This window comes from Cricetulus griseus, chromosome 8 (genome assembly GCF_003668045.3).
Source record: "Cricetulus griseus strain 17A/GY chromosome 8, alternate assembly CriGri-PICRH-1.0, whole genome shotgun sequence".
Classification (NCBI taxonomy): Eukaryota; Metazoa; Chordata; class Mammalia; order Rodentia; family Cricetidae; genus Cricetulus; species Cricetulus griseus.
The window spans coordinates 59,007,123-59,026,875 of record NC_048601.1 but is presented as its reverse complement, the minus strand read 5'-3'; the positions used below and the strand labels follow the sequence as shown (position 1 = coordinate 59,026,875).

Below are 19,753 nucleotides of genomic sequence, written 5' to 3'. Positions count from 1 at the left end.
GACCATGTCCTGCCACAGTGCCCCCAATCAGAGCCAGCCTAACACAAATATAACTACTTAGACATAGCCAGCTGAGAGTGGCTGGCACTACCAGTCATTAGATGGCTTCTGCAGGGTATGAGAGAGAGATGATGGGTACTGGAGTTCTCTATCCCCAGGAAGAGAACTTTAGAGCTGGGAAAAGAAGGAGAAGCTGAAACATTGGACAGAGCAGATTGAGTGTCTTGTCTGTGGAGTGAGAATTGTGGGATCTGATGCAGAAAGAGGACCAAAGACATCACACTAATGCTCCTTGAATTCCTTTTTTGTTCTGCTGTCTTCTTCCTCTGGTATCCACTGTTTCTTCCTTGATTCTAGTCTAAATGCATAGGTATTAAGGCAGATGCAATAGTGTGTGGGCTGTCCTTCATGAATGCCTGCTGACCTCCTCTAGAGGGCACAGGGTGACATCCCAGTTCCTTAGCTAGGGTATCCTGAGAATTAACTTACTGCTGTCACTTCCCAGAGCATTACTAGGGAGCTGTCTGCTCCTGGCATCCAGGCCTACACAGTGGTAAATGTAGTTCCAAAGTCATCAAGATAGGTCTACCAGGATGCCTATGCCTTTGTCACACTTCTGTCCACACTGATCCAATTTACTGCAATTTTCTTAGGGTCCTAGTCAATGAGTCTCCATGCTCAGGGCCCAACACAGCAGAGAGCCCTCACAAGTTAGTTCTGGGATTTCCAGTTCTAGCCAGGCCAACCTGCCAGTGCTGTACCAGGCTCTGGCTCCTGTAGTGACCTCTCTTGACACTGTCCCTGTGGTCCTGGTCTGCTGTGGGGAGGAGGAACAAGGATCCATGAAGGAAGTGCTGAGAGATTCAAACCTTTTGCAGAGTTCAATCCTGACTGCATGCCTGCCTGCAAGCACACACACACACACACACACACACACACACACACACACACACACACACACACACTCGGAGGCCACAGGTCCAAGTCAGGCATCTTCCTTTCATTCATATTCTGAGGTGTGATCTGTCACTGACTCTAAAGCTCACCAGTTCAGCCAGACTGGGAGACTGGCAGCCAGAAAGTCCCAGTATCCTCCTGTCTCTACCCAACCAGACAGGAATTAATGATTGTGTCACTACACCTAGCTTTCTACAATTCTTCTGGAGATCTGAACTCAAGTTGTAATGTTGAGCACCAAGTGTTTTCCCAATGAGCTGTCTCCTCAAACCCCAAGACTTGCATGAGACCCAAAAGGGAGGAGCAGCACTTTGCTCTCTGGAGAATTCAGATACAGAGACCAAACCAGAACTAGCAAGAGTCAAAGAGTGGGCCAGATGAGCATAGACAGAATGTGTGTATAGAGAGAGTTGAGTGGATAAAGACAGCTGTTATCAAATGGCCCCCTTGAGTTTCATCCCCAGAATCCTCATGATTGAACAGGGAACCAACTTGCTCAGGTTCCCCTGACCTTCACAATCATTCCCCCTCCCCCAAATATAAATAACAATTTGTTTTAAAACTTCAAAGTGACACTAAGAAGCCTGAGGCAGGCAGATCTCGGTGTGAGTTCAGGGCAGCATGGTCTACAGAGTAAGTTCCAGGACACCTAGGGATGATGCACAGACAAACCCAGTCCTGAAACAAACAAACAAACAAACAAAAAAACCCAAAATTTAAAATGGAGCTGGTCAGTGGGCTTTCATGCTAGCATTCTGGAGGGAGAGACAGGGGAATCTCTGAGTTTGAGGCTAGCTTGATGTACAAATTGAGTGCCATTACAGCCAGGGCTACCCAGATATACTACACAGATGCCTCATTGGGAAAGTAAAAAAATTCAAATGGGAGCTGACCTTGAACTAGAGGCCAACATCCTGTCTTAGCCTCCTAAGTGATAGGAGTATATTTATGAAGCACGAGCCCTATAACCTAGAACCCCTAAGGAAATAGAAACAGTCATCAATAATCTCACAATGAAAAATCCCAGGGCCAGATGGTTTCAAAGCAGAATTCTACCAGAACTCAGTCTATGAAGCCTCTTCTTATAGGCCACATGTTCTACTGTTTGGCAAGTCTCTCATGCTCATGCGTTCCCAGATGTTAATACTGTTATATTAGAATTGAAGTTTCAACAGGGACTTGGCAGGACTCAGACACACTTATACACACTACACACACACACACACACACACACACACACACACACACACACTCACCACAATCAGGCATAATTCAACTAGCTGTGCCCAGTCTGAGGAGAGCCCTTAATGGTCAGCTGATGCACCATATGTAGGAGATCAATGGGAAGGCCAGCTTACTTAGAGAGTGTGTTAATAAAATTAACCTTGGATTAGAGGGTGGAGCCATCGACTAGTGGACAGAAATTAGCTATACAAAGGATGGAGGAGTCAGGATAAGGATAGAGAGACACACAGGAAGCAGTAGGGAGGAACTTAGATATTTGGAGCCTTTTTGATTTGAGACAAGTGGAGAGATACTTCTCTTGGTAGACCTCCACCCAAAATGGAAGGTCCACTGGTTGCTTCTGGGCTTTCTTAATCTAACAGGTTTTCACCCTGCATCTGACTCCTGAGTCTTTATTGGTAATTAGAACAATAGAGTCTTGGTTACAACCTACATTTGGGATCTGTGGTCAAGCTTGTGCCAGCAGGACCAGAAATCCTGCTAGGCCTAGGTCTCAGAGGTGTGGTGTTGACTGTGGGTCCTTGGAGCAGTGTTGGTAGTTAAAATATTAGTAGATTTCGGTGCAGCTGCTAAGCTGACAGAAAAAGAACTAAGGTCTCATAAAGGTGAATACATGGCAATTATTAAATTAGGAAAGTGGATACACGAGGACCAGCAGTTCAAGTCATCTTTGGCTATACAGTGGCCCTGAGGCCAGCCTGTGCTACAGGAGATCCTGTCTCACCAAACCAAAAAGCAAAGGCAAAAGCAAACAGCAGAAGATCAAGGACTGCTTTTGTTTTGTACATGATCAAGGTACCCAATGCTTCAAAATAACATTTGCTGTGAGATACAGCTGATGGACACAAGCCTGTGTCACATCAACAACTGAGCTGGCATGGCTGTGATCAGCCTTTTTCCTTGTTCTTGAAGCTAAGCTGCTGTCACATCCCATCAGATGTCATCAGTTTAAAACATTAAATGGAGCTCACAGGACCCACCCAGAACCAGCTATGTGACATAAGCCACAGAAAGTGGATGAACATTTACAAGAGATCAAATACAGTGTTTTCTGTAAATAAAACATTCACACCACTAAAGGCATGTCTACACAATTCACACACAAGCACTGGCTAGCAATTCTATCAAGCTAAATCATCACATGGTGAAAGACATATATGGATACTGTCCAGCAAAGGGCACCAAAGCTGTACTTGCCAGGTCTCTATCAGAGATTAGATTTTTTGAAAGTCACAAAGGTAGACCCTTCCTCATTATCAACACCAGGGAAAACCAAGAAGGAGACTCAAGAGCTCTGTTGTTGGACAATGAAGGCTCTGCTACCCACCAATTCTCCCCAAAGATGAAAAGTTTAAGATTGGGGGTGGTGGCACATGGCTTTAATCTCAGTACTTGGGAGGCAGAGGCAGGTGGATCCCTGTGATGTCAAGGCCATCCTGGTCTACAGAGAAAGTTCCAAGATAACCAGGGCCACACACAGAGTTTTATTTAAACCCAAGCTTGGGAAAATCAGGAAAGACTGTCCTTGTCAATAAAATGTCCCTGATTTTTTTTAAAAGGGACTGTTGTTTGGGGATGGGTCTATGAAGTGCTGCTCAGATGATTCTAGTCCTAAGTTGTTTTGTCCATGGACATCTTTTTTGAGTCCTTGGACTAACAGTACTGATCTTTTGCTTCAAAACCATTATTATCCACACCTCCTGTGCCTGATAACACAGTAGCTTTAGTACTAAATTGACTCACCAGTATTGATTAAAAAATGAAAATGTCCCATGAAGGAACAGCTGCAGTCAGACAGAGAGACAGAGAAGGTCAAAGACACGTTGTGTTATGTCCCATCAAGGAAACTTCTTTTCTTCCTCAAAGAACAGGCTGTTGTTAGACTTTTATTTATTCTGTTCTTGAATTCTTTCCAGCTGCCCTGTTCCATGCATAAGTGATATGGTGGAAGCTTTGCCCCAGCCCCTGGCATCCATATACCCAAGAGTCTGGAATGTTATGGTGGAGTTTCCACCCAAACCCCCCTTCCCGAATCTCCCTCTAAACCCTGCTGCATCTCAGAAATCCTGCCAAATGATAGCCACACCCCCAGAGATACTCAAGACCACTCCCACAGGGTATTTAAACTGCATCCCAGAGAACAGACTCATGGTTTTTCCAGTCTCCCTTCCCCATATATTCTCTGAGAGGCTGGAAGGCCATCTGGGAGCACTGTATCCATTAAACGTGGGCTTTTTCTAATTTGGGGTGATTTGATTTGGTACTGATTTAAATTGCTGCATCGGCGGAGAGGCTAATCAGGTATAGAAACTTCTCAATAACATCAAATGAGTGGGATCTGACTGTTACCTCTGCCCTTGCCAGTCATGACATTTGAACTGCCAGGAAGATCCTAAGATAACCACCTAGCAGGAGGCTTTCTGCTAGATCACAAAGACACATTTGTGCCCTTAAGACACTAGCTAGCCAGGTGGTGGTAGCACATGCCTTTAATCTCAGTAGTGGGGAGGCAGAGTCAGTCAGATTTCTGAGTTTGAGGCTAACCTGGTCTACAGAGTGAGTTTCAGGACAGCCAGAGTTATATACAGAGAAACCCTGTCTTGAATCCCATCCACCCCCAAATAAAAGAAAAAATAAAGATCATCCAATGTAGCCTGCCAGTCCTTAGAGTAGAAGTCCACATGACTTGTGGTATACATAGAAAGAAAGGGGCTGAACACACTGTGGTACTTTGAATCAGTGGGCCAGAGTTAGCGACATCAGAGGGATGTGTTCAAGTTCATATACATGTATGGAAATGTCACCGTGAGATTTCTTACTCATGTGTAGTTAATATAAACTAATGCATGTTTTTCACTGTTTAAAATGGACACATAAAAATGAAAATGACATAAACAGAGAATATAAAATAAAATTGGGAGATTATAAAGAAACATGAGTTAAGTACAGTCATTCCTGAAAGGAATAAATGATTAAATAAATATGAAGGCCACAGCCTCAGAAGGGAACTCACTCTGCAGAGGTTCAACAGCTCTGCAAAGTCCTTGGGCTGCTCACTAATGTAAAGATCCACCAATCAACAGCTACCACACTGTATGGCCAGAAACTATCCCCAGGGCATTCTGTATATGGCCAGGTGTCTATCATTTCCTACAACGTCTCCTTGTGACATCATAGCATTAAATGGACTAACCATGTCTAGGCACAAACCATACTGATATCCTCAGTTTCTGCTCTCAAGGACATGGAAGGCATGGTAGCAGGAAAGGCGGGTAGCTAGGGCAGGAGGAACCTGAGGAGGCTGGTTACATCCAGTGATCTCTTTTTTTCAGTGACCTACTACTTCTGGAAAGGCTCCACTTCCTAAGGACCACACCTTTCCAAAACAGTACCACCTGCTGGGGTCCAATGTTCAAACACATGATTTTGGGACATCTGCCATCTAAATCATAAGATGGATACTTTCCACTTTAATAACAATAGAATGATGGTGAAATTGCCTGCAATAGGCATGAGAATGTTGTGATCCAGTGGGTTGTGGACACTGATGTTCATCTATTAGTGGAAAGATAGCACTAACAAGTATACTCTAACAAGTTTCCACTCACAAGGCTCATCTTTTTTTTTTTTTTTGGAGAAAAAAAAAGAGGTTTTATTTTTTTCCTTAGGAGAAGAAACAGAAGTTAGGGAAACAGTTTTTTACAACCCACATTAACTTGCAGTTGGTCCTAACCCTTTTGGGAACAGATATTAAAAATGCTGGTTCTACCAGAATGAAGGTATTCACCACCCCAGGTAGAATGTACATGGATGCTTGAAGACTGTATTTTTTTCCCCTGAGAGAAGTGTAAGACAAACAGAATTTGCTGAGAACCATCTTTCCAAGTTGCCTCTCCCTCTTCACTTTGGAGGATGTCTCAACTATTCAGCTAGTCAGCACTCAGACCATTGTGTCTCTTCTCTAAATAAAAAACCCCTTTCTCGACCACTTGAGCTCTGCAAGTCTTCATGGCCCTGGCACTAAAACACCTGTCTGTATAAACACAAACTCACACAACTGGATATGGGGCACTAGCCTTTAGTCACCTTAACCTGTAGGGTTAATTAAACTACATAAAGTGCTTGTAAGTCCAAGAGATAAACATAAATAAGCAATTTATAACCAAGGATAAATACATAGGTACAAATGGCTCCAGCAAGATGACCTGTGGCTGAGATGGGCAGTCAGGGCACTTCTTCCCCAGTACATTCTTAGTCATCTGACTCATGACTATTTTTATCTGCAGTCCTGACTAAAGGTCACATTCTGAGACTGAAGCTTTCAAATGATCCTAGCTCAAATAAACACCTCAGTTTACCCGTGGCTATTATATAACTGAGGCTCAACGAAACTCACCTTTCTCTAAATTTAAGCAAGCATATTGACATTAGGAGGAAACTGTAGAAAAAGTTCATGTATGATGCAGGTCACTCCAACTTCTGAAATTCCCAAGGGGACTTTTGCCCAATAGGATAAACAGTGGAAAAGATACCAATCCAAGGAAAGGGAGTTTCACCCCCATACCCATTACTGTTGGTCATAGGGCTCAAAGAGGAAGTATTACTACCCTCTAAGGAGACAAAGTTCTGCTGACTGATAGGATGGGAGGGAGATCACTTAGGTTCTTAGTTGGAGGGTAAGGGTGGGGGTTCCAGGGAGGAAATGTAGACTTGGATTATATCTAGAGGGACCAGAAGGATTGTAACAAGCCAGTATGTAAAGAAAGGAGAGGAGGTAAAGGTTAATATAACAGGTGGGACATTTAGAGACTAATACAGAAATTCAAAACAAAGCTTGGCAATCATTAGTAGAAAAGAAATACATATTTGTTTTATTGACACCACCAGGCTTAAACTTGTGTCAAACAAGTAAACCTTGTGAATAGCACCATGGTTATGAGTCTAGCCTGTGTTACCAAATCACTGTACAATTTAAAGTCAACAGGGGGTCAAATTCCTTACATCTACATGTGATCCTTACATACAAAATCAGACTGGAAAATTAAGCCTGCATAGTTATGAATCTGATTTGTTTCACTACAACCAGTCCATACACACAACTGGTTCCGTATATACTCTAGAGCTGATCATGACAAAGTTTTAAAAAGTTGTCAGAAATAGATTTCTAACTAGAGAAGCTGCAAATTTCAAAGGGTATGGAAAAACTAAGTTGGAGTCCCTCGTTTTATATCCAAAGAAATAGATTTTCTGCAAAAATATATATACAATTTTTACAAACAAATACATTTTATATGTTGTTTACCTTAAAAATTGAGGCTTTTCCGTTTTGTAACTAATTAGTGAACCTTAAGTCAAGTATTTTGGCCATTAATAGGATAATAAACTTAAGATTATCACAAAACCAAGCCAAAGTAGACAGGTCTACACGTCCTGAGCACTTGGACTCTATCAAGAAGTACACCAGGGAAATCTCACCACAGAGCCTCCTTTCACATTCTTGTACAGTACTGCAGCTTCTAGTCATGGCCTGGTTCCTTGTAGCTTAAATCCATCTTACACAGATCACCACCATCATTAGCGCTTCTTTCAACACCACAGGAGAGTGATGGACTCTGCACATTTATTGAGCTCTATGACGAGCCTGAGGACTGGCCACTCTTCTAGACAAGGAAATCAAGTCTGTCCACTTACCACTTCCATTCAATCTACAAGTCCTCCTCCACGGCCTCCCAAAGTTTGCTGAGTGAAAACTTGGCTTCTTTCAGATAGTAACTCTTCAAGAGGGAGCACTTTTCCCATGTATTTATTCTTGTTAGCCACAATCTGTAGCCACTTGCTTTCTTTCTGGCTATGTTGCTAGAGTGGAACTCCTGGATTGTTAAAGTCTGGGCAGCTTCAAGTCCAACTCCATAAATACATTTGTTTTCACAGAAGCATGTGGTTTGGTGGCTGGAGTTAAGTGTCCCCTACTGCACTCACAAGGCTATCTTATTTGATATGCCAGACCAGCCCCCTACTCCAGCAACACCCGCAAAAGCCAGCAGCACATTTCTGATGCCGCCTTCTAGGTCCTGTCCGTGGAAGAACTCCACAAACCCATCCCAGCCTCTTTGTTTGACCAGCCAGTCCCGTTTTGTCCTTTCAAGAACATCTGTGATACTCTCAGCTAATGGTTAGATGCAGCTTTCCTGGTTTATGCTCTTCAAGTGTTTGGCCACATAGGCACCAAAAGAAATAAGAGTCACAATTCTGCCCCAGTTTGTTATGCCATCTTTGAAAACATGGACCATCACTCAAGAAAAAGATTTGACATCGTCTTCGTTTTTAATGTCCATTTTCCGAAGCATGCCCTGGAAGGCCGTCTCGTGGTTGCCCTGCACGCCGTGGCCCAAGCGCCACAGGGTCTCCAGCGCCCTCCTGCCCGCAGCGCCTGCCTCGCCCAGTGGCTTCGCGTCCTTGAAGCTGGCTGCCTGCTCCTGAGATAGCACGAGATGATCTCAAGCAACTGGCGGTACAACTCATTGTCCTCCTCCTCGACCAGCGGCCTGCGGCGTGGAGGGCAGTGAGCCGTTGGTGCCCGAGTTCTTAGCCACCTTGCTCATGAGCTCCAGCAGGCGCAGCACAGCCGGCCGCTTGCAGAGCGCCTCCAGCTCCAAAGCTACACAGAGAAACCCTGTCTCCAAAAACCAAAAGAAAAAAAAAGGACATCCTGATCTGGAGGCAGGGGGTGGGGAAGAGGGAGAGGTTGGGCCTGGCCTCCAGTTTTGAAATCTCAAAGCCCATCCCAGTGACACATCTCCTCCAACAATGCCACACCTCATAATCCTTACTAAACATGAACTTGTACCAGAAATGAAAACTCAAGCATGTATACCCCTAGTGGGTACCTGTGCTCTCATGCACATAAATGCATATAAGCACTCTCAGTATCCCAGAAGATAGTTAGTTGATAAATTGAAAATGAGCAAGAAAATAATGTTGCTGGGTAGTGGTGTTCCTGCCTTTAATCCTAGCACTTAGGAGGCAGAGGTTGGCAGATCTCCAAGTTCAAGGCCAGCCTGGTGTACAGAGTTAGTTTCAGGACAGCAGAGTTATGCAGAGAAACTAAACAAACAAACAAAACATGGACCAGAATTGTCTATACAGAAAATCACCCTACCCATAGCTGTGGGTGATGGAGCCCAATCGAGGCATTCTGTTTTCTTCCTGATCTCCAAAAATTGCTTAGCTTCCTTAAGTTATAACAAAAATAGAAATTGACTGTGGTAGAATATTATTTTAAAGGTGACTTTTGCTTATGCTGCATTGTTTTTAAGTGTGAAACTGTGATTCTTTGCCTGTCTAAAAAACCTGATGGTCTAATAAAGGGCAGAATGGCCAATAGCAAGGCAGGAGCAGGATGGGCAGGGCTGGCAGACAGAGAGTAGAAATAGGAGGAGAAATGAGGAAAGAAGGAGAACGAGAGAACAAGAAGAGTATGTCAGGGGCCAGTCACCCCACCCAGCTACCCAGCCAGTCACGAAGGAAGAAGGAAAGTAAGACATACAAAAGTAAAAGAAGAAAAAAAAAAAAAACAAGTCCAGACGGATAAGATAAATGGGATAATTTAAGATAAGAAAAACTAGCAAGAACAAGCCAAGCTAAGGCTGGACATTCATAAGAAATAAGACTGCTTGTGGTTTATTTGGGAGCTGGGTGGCAGGTCCTTACAAAGAGCCAAAAATAGAAAACAAAGTATAAAACACACACACACACACACACACACACACACACACACACACACACACACCATTATACAACATGAATTCTTGTGTTTCTGGAGGTTGGCAAGTCAAGATTAGGCACCAGTAGATTGTGAGTGGAGTGAGGGCTACTTTCTCCATGTCCTATGGTTCTATGTTGTGTTTTCCCACATGGCTGGGAGAAGAATTGAAGTCAGTCCTTCAAGTTCTGATTTTTTTGTTTGTTTGTTTCTTTGTTCGTTTGTTTGTTTTTGAGACAGGGCTTCTCTGTGTAGCTTTCTAAACCAGGCTGGCCTCAAACTCACAGAGATCCACATGACTCTGCCTCCCAAGTGCTGGGATTAATGGGTGTGTGCCACTACCTGGTCCTTCAAGATCTTTTTGTTTTTGTTTTTTGAGACAGGGTTTCTCTGTGGCTTTGGCGGCTGTCCTGGAACTAGCTTTTGTAGACAAGGCTGGTCTTGAACTCACAGAGATGCACCTGCCTCTGTCTCTCATATTCTGGGATTAACAGTGTGTGCCACCACCAACCGGCAAAAATTTTTGTTTTCATTTTAATTTGCATTGCTGTTTTGCCTGCATGTATGTCTTTGTGAGGGTGTAGAATCCCCTGGAAATGGAGTTACAGAAAGTTATGAGCTGCCATGGCGGATGCTAGAAATTGAAACTGGGTCCTTTAGTAAGAGCAGTGAGTCCTCTTAACCACTGAGCTATTGCTCCAGGCACCCTCCAAGATCTTTTTAAAGACAGCATATTCTAACTCACCAAACACTAGACTCATATGAATGTCATGTTTCCCCCTCTACGGCCAAAATCCTCCTCAAAAGGTCCAATTCCTGAAACTTAAAGCTAACCCCCAAGCATAAAGAGCCTTTCCAGTCGCTGCAAGTGTGCTGCTTATCTTCAGAACCCCAGCTGTAAAACAACCAAGAGAGTTCTTGGTCATGAAGGATCTGGGATTTGGATTCCCCAGCTCAGCATGGTAGCTAAATTCTGATGTAAGGCCTTGAAGAAACTTGAGGATGAACCCTTAGATGGAATCCCAGAAGTGGACACGGACCATAAACCTCCTAAAACAAGCATATCCCTGCACACTAGTGTCAGCAACCACGACTCTAGTAAACCCTTTCTCCACATGTGCAGGAGTGATAGGGGCTGGCACTGGGAGTTTATCATTTGAGCTTGTTTTTATTTTATGTGTGGGACTTGTCAGGTTCAAAGGAAACTCCATTTCCCCAAACTCCAGAATGGCAAATGGCTATCTGCAGTGCCTGTTAGCATAGCAAAGTGCACGCTGGCCTTCAGGGTCCCTCAGTGTCACAAGTACTGTTCCACATTGCAGAGTCCATGCATCTTTCAAGCCTTTTCTCCTCCTCCCCTTCCCTCACCTCCTTCCAGCCCACAGCTTCCTCCTCCTCAGCTATTCACTCTCCTTATAACTTTAATAGTTTGCTTCCCCTCCCTTCCTCCCTTCCTCCTCCCCCACCTTTGTCTTTGTCTCTGTCCCCCTCCTCCCTCTCTCCCCCTCTCTCTGTTTTTTCTCCCCCCCCCTCTTGGCTCCTGCTTCTATCCTGGACTGGTTGGGTCTGCTGGCCATGTTCAATCTACTACTTTCTCTCTCTGTTCTAGAGTCTTCCAGATGCCCTTGGATGCTGCCTTTCTCTCTCATATATACAATGAACACCTTACTCTTAACTATATTATGGAGTGATCTTCTTGTCAGTTTATCTATGCGTGTTTTAGCTACATGTATGCATGTGTACCATGTGCATGCCTGGTGCCTGTGAAGGCCAGAAGAGGGTGCTGGATTCTCTGGAACTGGAGTTTCAGATGGTTGTGAGCCATCATCCGCATTCTGGGATTTGGGCCTAGGTCCGTTGTAAGAACACTTAAATGCTGAGCCCCCTTTCCATTTCCATAGCACTGGATAATTCAGCACAAGTTTTGGGTCCTCCCAGCCCTCAGTCATTTACTGTTCTTAAACCCTAAAGATTCTTTTCAGGCTTAATAGAGAATCATTATAATTGATTTTAGATGAAATTATCTGGAGTTACTTTTAAAGGGAGGAGACTCTGAGCTCAGCAGTTTAGTGATGGTGAAAGGTTCAGGCATTATGCTGACCTGCCCCTGTTACCTGGCAGAACAGTCAGTACACTGGTCAGCCCAGGGTTCCATGGGAACTAAGTCTGCATGCAGGTGCAAAGGACCTCTTTAATCCATGCCCATTTATGCTCTCTCTCTCCACTTCCCTCTCTTTACTCTCTGTCTAATCTTGTCTCTGCTCTGCTTTCTCTTCTCCCACCTACGTGCTTTCTCTGCCTCTCTCTGGTGACTGGAAATGGCAGTCAGCCATTACCCCTGTTCCTCCTCTGTCTCAGTCTCCCTAATCTGCCGGGCCTAATAATAAACTGGTTAACATGTCTCATCTGCCTCTTTTCTTCTTTATCTTTAATTTAAACAAAGATCTGCCTCTGCCTTCCGAGAGCAAGGACTAATGGTGTGCACAACCACTGCCCAGATCCATTGGAATTTTGTTTGGTTGTTTGTTGTTTGTGTTTTTGTTTTCATAAGACTGGGTTTCTCTGAGCAAGAGCTGTAGCTGTCCTGGTACTCACTCACTAGACCACTCTGTCCTTGAACTCACAGAGAACTGCCTGCCTCTAGCTTCTGAGTGCCGGCATTAAAGGCATCACCTCCACCACCCCGCTGATTTTGAAGTTGGAAAACATAGTGCTATTTATTTTGGGGGGATGGGGAATGATTGTGAAGGTCAGGGGAACATGTGCAAGGTGATTCCCTACTCAATCATGAGGATTCTGGGGATGGAACTCAAGGGGACCATTTGGTAACAGATGTCTTTACCCCCTGAACACTCTCTATACCCACGTTGTGTCTATGCTGACCTGTCCCAGTCTTTGACTCTCACTAGGTCTGGTTTGGTCTGTGTATCTGGATTCTCCTGTGAGAAAAGTGGTATTTCATCTCCCTAATGTTTGTTGCTGCTCCTCCCTTTGGGTCTCATGCAAGTCTTGGGGATTGAGGAGATACTTCATTGGGAAAACTCTTGCTGCTCAACATTACAACTTGGTTTCAGATCTCCAGCAGTGTTGTCAAAAGCTGTGTGTAGTGAAAAATAAGTATTTCCAGTGCTGGGGGTGGGGTAGACACAGGAGGATCCCAGGACTCTCTGGCTGCCACTCTCTCAGTCTGGCTGAAGTGGTGAGTTTAGAGTCAGTGAGAGATCACACCTCAAAATAGAAATGAAAGGAAGATGCCTAACTTGGAGATGTGGCCTCTTAGTGTGTGTGTGTGTGTGTGTGTGTGTGTGTGTGTGTGTGTGTGTGTGTGTATGTGTGTGTGAGTGTGTGTTTTTCTGTGTGTTTACAGGCAGGCATGCGGACATGATTGTGATCGGTAATAGGTTCGAATCTCTCAGCACTTCCTTCATGGATCCTTGTTCCTCCTCCCCACAGCAGACCACGAGCCACAGAGACAGTGTCAAGAGAGGTCACCACAGGTGCCAGAGCCTGTTACAGCCATGCTGGGTTGGCCAGGGGTAGATCTGGAAATCCCAAAACTCACAGGTGAGGGCTATCTCCTATGTTGGCCCCTGAGCATGGAGACAAATTGACTAGCTCTAGGACCCTAAGCAAATGGCAGTAAAGTGGGTTAGTGTGGACAGAATCATGACAAAGGCATAGGGCATCCTGGTAGACCCACCTTGATGACTTTGAAACTACACTTACCACTGTGTGGGCCTGGATACCAGGAATAAGACAGCTCTCTGACAATGCTCTAAGAAGTGATAGCAGTTAAGTTCTTAAGACACCCTAGCTAAGGAACAGGGGTGCCACTCCTGTGCCTTCAAGATGAGGTCAGCAGGCATTCATGAAGGACAACCTACACATTTGCATCTTACTGAAAATCTATGTATTTGGACTACAATCAAGGGAGAAACAGTGGACACCAGAGGAAGAAGGCAGCACAACAAAGAAGAAATTCAAGAATTAATGTGATGCCCTTGGTCGTCTTTCCCCATCAGATCCCATCGACCTCACCCCACAGACAAGACACTCAGCCTCCTGTGTCCACTGTTTCAGCTTCTCTTCCTCTTCCCAGCTCTAAAGTTCTCTTCCTGGGATGAGAATGCCAGTACCCATCACGGCTCTCTCAAGCCCTGCAGAAAGCCGTCTGATGACTAGTAGTGCCATCCACTCTCTGCTGGCTGTGTCTGAGGGCTTATATTTGTGTTAGGCTGGCTTTGGGGGATGGGGAAGTGGCAGGACATGGTCTTAACTGTCATAGAAGTCAATGGGCACCAGGCTGCAAGGTGTCCTTTTGCAGCAAGGTCAGCAGTTTCTGAGCTGAGGTCCCACAATACACCAGCTCCCCTTTCGACTTCAGCTCCTGCAGTCTGGTCCTTAAATCTGGGTCCTTGGTGGTTTCTCAAGCCAACTGCTACATTTCTATGTTCAGAGAAACTAGTGTATGGAAAGTACAAGAAAGGATCAGAGGTTGGATGTCCCACTGTGTGTGGAGGGTGGAGATGAATCAGGTCTGGCCCAAGGCTCCACTATGTTGTCTTCTAATATTATTTTCTTTTTTAAAGTTATGTACTTTGTTGAAATCCAGGATCCTCCTGCTGTTACCTCTCCAGGAACAGGATTATAGGTGAGGGCCACCGTGCCCAGCTCTCACTACCACTAAGTTTTGAACTCAAAGCTAAAGTCCATTAAGCATGGCTTACAATCAATCTCCTCATCTCTTAGGCAGGTGACATCTCTTCCCAGCTTTCCCATTGTATCAGTAGATACTCACTTCACCTGCAGCCAACCAGGGCCCAGGTGAGACTGTCAGCTTGGTCTCAAGCAGGTCCATGCCACAAACTTGCTTTCTCCTTATTTCATCACCATCTGGTTGTACTCTCCTGTTTCACATGGCTCCATAAAACCCTGGATGGGAGCTCCGTTGGTAAAGTACTCACTGTACAAGTATGAGGACTTGAGTTCAGATCCCGAGGGTAGGTGTAGGGGATGAGAGAGGTGATGGCTCCCTGTTAAGAGAAATTGCTGTTCCAGTATAAAATCAGTATTTGATTCCCAGAACCAACAGGGTAGCTACAGTTACAAGGGAGATGATGCCCTCTTCTTGCGACTGCAGGCACTGCATGTGATGAACATACAAATTTAGGCACAATAACCATGAACACAAGATCTCTCTCTCTCTCTCTCTCTCTCTCTCTCTCTCTCTCTCTCTCTCTCTCTCTCTCTCTCTCTCTCTCTCTCTCTCTCTCTCTCTCTCTCTCTCTCTCTCTCTCTCACACACACACACACACACACACACACACACATGAAAACACGCGCACACACAGAGACCTGTCACAAACAAGCTTTCTAAACTTTACTTGCATTTCTAGACAATGTTTTCCAACTGTTAACAAACAGTACTCAAGGAATTATATAGCCTAACAAATTTTAATGATGTTAAGGAACAGATATATAGTAGAACCTAGGCCTGGAAGAGGAATCATTTTGCTTCATTTGAATGTCCTCTACTCTGCCCCTCCTGTATCATTTTAAGACACAGTCTCCTTTAGCCCACAATGGTCTCTAACATGCTGGAAGGTCAGGGCTGACTTTGAACTTCTGTTCACACTTCTCAAGTGCTCTATATACCATGCTCAGTTTTATCTCTTTGAGCACTTCTGTGACAGGGTTCCTATCTTTCCAAACAGATACTTCTCTCTTTGGAAACCTGTTAGAACATTCTTATAGAATGAAATGATAACTGGAGTGGTTGCTGCTTGTCTACAGCCTCTGGGCATAACAAAAACTCTAGGTTACTTCTTACACTATGCCAAAGCAGCCTCCAGAGAGCTAACATAGCTCTGGGTCCATCTGAAATAGTTTTCCTCCTAGCTACAGTTTACATGTGATCACTGCTGTTTGAAAGAGTCTAGGCTGAGCTCTGAGCAGGTGAGCTGGAACAAGCAATATCATGTATGTGTGAGGAGGGCAGGTGCCAGGTCATATTCTGAGACCCAGGTAGATCAAGGGTTAGAAGCTAGTTTGGATCCTGGCCTGCCCACTCAATTAGTAGACAAACCATTTCCACTCCTGCCTCCAGGATCCTGACCTTGTCCAAAGGGGAACAGATAACTGTATCTCACCCATGAATTGCTCACACATTCCACCAAATATTCTTACGTTCTAAGTACAGAAATCACAAGACTAGAAGAAAGGCCCAGCATGGTGGTTTCTTAATAGGCTGGTCAGACAAGACAAGGCATTAGAAGACCACATCCTCTGTAATTTTGGTGAGAACAGGGACCCTATCTTATTCATCCTAGCATCCTTTTCCCACCCTGCTCAGGCTTCTGGCCTAGCTCAGCCTGAGATGCTCACCAGTCAACAATGTCAGCCTGCTTTGTTTTGAACATTTATTGTGGCTGGCCTCCATAACACTTTGATAGGTGTTGAGAACACATGGATGAATATTATTTGGTCCTTGAGGAAGAAAAACACACAAGAAAACATAGAAAGGCAATGTAGTCTTTTGTTTTTTAATTGTAATTTATGTGTATGGGTGTTTTGTCCCAACTGCTAGTCAGCAACCCCTATGCTGAGTACCTCTGCCCCTGACTGATCTAACATTTTAGAGTCTGTAATTTCCTTGCAAGATGAGAAGTCATGGGGCAGGGTGCAAGATATTCTTTAGATTCTTTTCTGAGAATGTTGATGAGTTTTCTGGGTTTCTAGTCCCCAGAAACGTACCAGCCATGTTGGGTCAGCAATAGCAGTATCACCCACCTACCTGGAGCATAGCTCAGCACCCTCACACTGGGTTCCTCAGCAACTTGGACCAGGTACAACCTGTCTCAGGCAGCCTTCCCAGCACAGTAGAGCCTCCAACCCTTGAATTTCTGCAGGGTACAAAGAGATAAGATGTTAACCACAGTCTTGCTGAAGCCAGGGCTTTCTCGGAAGGCATTCGGGGTGCTGTAGATCAAGAAGAGCATGGAGGTCAGGTTTAGAGCCCAGTAGTTGTTCACCTCTCCTGGTTCATTCATGTTCAGGAAGGCTTTGGAAATATCCACAAGAGTACCTAAAAAACAGGACCGAAGAAATGACACAGTAGCAGGGGCTCTCTTCTCCTCTGACTTCCTCAGTTTCTTCTCATATTCATTTTTCCCATCTACACCAGCTCTGCAGACACTGCTAATGCAAGATAAGAATACACCTGTCTGAGAGCTCTTCAGAAAAGTAGGAGGATTTGTTCAGAGACCTCATGTCTTGAATTCCCCTGCAGCCAGGAGGCACTTCTCAAGGCAATGGCTACTGTTTCACAGGAGCTTTAGACAAGGAGGCTGTGCTAACCCTGCAAGGACATCCTGTTTCTGCTCTGAGTCTGGTCCTTCAGGGAATGGTCTCTGAAAGTTCATTAGTGCTCTAGTGTTAAACAATGGCTCCACTGTCAGAGGTCCCATAGACTGTCTTGGCCTCCTAGCTGGCACCTACATTCAGAGGACTTGCTTCTGTCCCATGCTGTTTCCCCTGCTTTATGACTGGGGTCTCTATGCTCTCACTAGGTCAGGTCAACTGTTTCTGCAGGTTTCTTCAACAGTGTCTTGGCTCCGTTGCTCATCCCACCTATGTCTCCACACCTGGATTCCAGGTATGGTTCTGCTTAGCTGTGGGTGCCTGTTTCTGCTTGAAACAGCTACTGGATGAAAGCTGTAGGGATGGTAACCAAGGTATACATCAGTCTCATTATAGCGGAAGGGCATTAATGGTATCTTCTCCACCACTGCTTGGATTCTTAGTTGGGGTCATCCATGAGGATCCTCTAACATTTCCCCTGTGCCAGATCTCTTTAAAAACCTGTACTGTCTCTGTCTATTAAGGCATCTTCTTCCTTGCCCTCCTGTATTCCTAACCTGTCTCAGTCCTCTTGTTCTCCTCCCCTCCTCCTCTTCTTCCCTCCTGCTTCCTTCCTACATGCCCTGCCCCCCATGCTCCCACTTTGTTCATGGTTTCTTTTTCCACTCCCCTTCTTCGATGGACTATGCAGTCTTCTCTTGGGGTCCTCCTTGTTCCCTAGCTTCTCTGGTGATGTGGACTGTATGCTGGTAATCGTTTGCTCTATGTCTAAAAATGCATATATGAGGTAGTGCATACCATTTTTATCTCTTTGTGACTGGGTTACCTCACTCAGGATGGTTTCTTCTAGTTCCATCCATTAGCCTGCCAACACAAGATTCCATTTTTTTCTGCTGAGTAGTACTCCATTGTGTAAATGTACTACATTTTCTCTATCCATTCTTCAGTTAAGAGGCATTTAGATTTTTTTCAAGGTTCTGGCTATTACAAATATGCTGCTATGAACATAATTGAACATATGTCCTTATTGTATGAATGTGCATTATTTGGGTATATGCCCAAGAGTCAAATTTCTGGATCTTTAGGTAGACTGGTTCCCATTTTCCGTAGAAACTGCCATACTGCTTTCCAAAGTGGTGTACAAGATTGCCTCCCACCAGCAATGGAGTGTGTTACTCTTTCTCCACATGCTCTCAAGCATAGACTGTGTTTGGTGATATTGAATTTATCCATTTTGATAGGAGTAAGATGGTATCTCAGAGTGGTTTTGAATTGCATGTCCCTGATGGCTAAGGATTTGAGTACTTTCTCAGGTGTCTTTCAGCCATTTTAGATTCCTTTGTTGAGAATTCTCTATTTAGTTCTGCACTCCACTTTTTAATTGCATTGTTTGGTGTTTTGGTGGATAGCTTCTTGTGTTCATTGTATATTTTGGTGATGAGCCATCTGTCAGATGTGGGGTAGGTGAATAACTTTTCCCATTCTGTGGGCTGGTGTTTTGTCTTGATGACTGCGTCTTTTAAATTACAGAAGCTTCTCAGTTTCAGAAGGTCCCATCTATTGATTGTTGATCTCAGTGTTTGTGCGACTGGTGTTATGTTCAAAAAGCAGTCTCCTGCACCAATTTGTTTGAGAGTACCACCTACCTTCTCTTCTAGGAGGTTCAATATGGGTGAATTTATGTTGAGGTCTTTGATCCATTGGGACTTAAGTTTTATGCATGTCAATAGATATGGACCTATATGTAATCTTCTACATGTCTCAATCCAGTTATGACAACACCATTTGTTGAGGATGCTTCCTTTTTTCCATTGTATAGCTTATCTTCTTTGTCAACAATCAGGTGTTCATAGGTGTGAGGGTTAATATCAGGGTTTTCAATTCGATTCCATTGGTCAACCTGTCTATTTTTCTGCCAATACCAAGCTGTTTTCAGGACTATGGCTCTATAATAGAGATTGAAGCCTGGAATGGTGATGCCTCCGGAAGTTCCTGTATTGTATAGGGTTGTTTTGGCTATCCTGGGTGGTTTTTTTTCCATATGAAGTCGAGTACTATTCTTCCAAGGTCTGTGAAGAATTGTGTTGGGATTTTAATGGGAATTGCATTGAAACTGTAGATTGCTTTTGGCAAGATTGCCATTCTTACTATGTTGATCCAACCTATCCAAGTGCATGGGAGATATTTCCATTATCTGGTTTCTTCTTTAATTTCTTCGTTAAAGACTGAAAGTTCTTACTATACAGGTTTTTCACATTTTTGGTTAGCATTACCCCCAAGATATTGTATGTTGTTTGTGTCTATTGTAAAGGGTGATGTTTCTCTATTTCTTTCTCAGCCCTCTTATCATCTAGCTCTTATAACTTAACCTGTACCTCTTCTTCCATGTTTTGACTCTTGGTTTTTGCCTTACTTACTTATGTTTGTCCC

The 19,753-nt window shown here is 44.3% G+C and overlaps 2 pseudogenes; both read right to left on the bottom strand.

The window, feature by feature from the left end:
• Positions 1 to 8,185: 8,185 nt before the first annotated feature.
• LOC100751612 lies at positions 8,186 to 14,104 on the bottom strand (annotated as a pseudogene).
• A 132-nt stretch (positions 14,105 to 14,236) lies between these two features.
• LOC113831186 lies at positions 14,237 to 17,385 on the bottom strand (annotated as a pseudogene).
• Between the last annotated feature and the right edge of the window lie 2,368 nt (positions 17,386 to 19,753).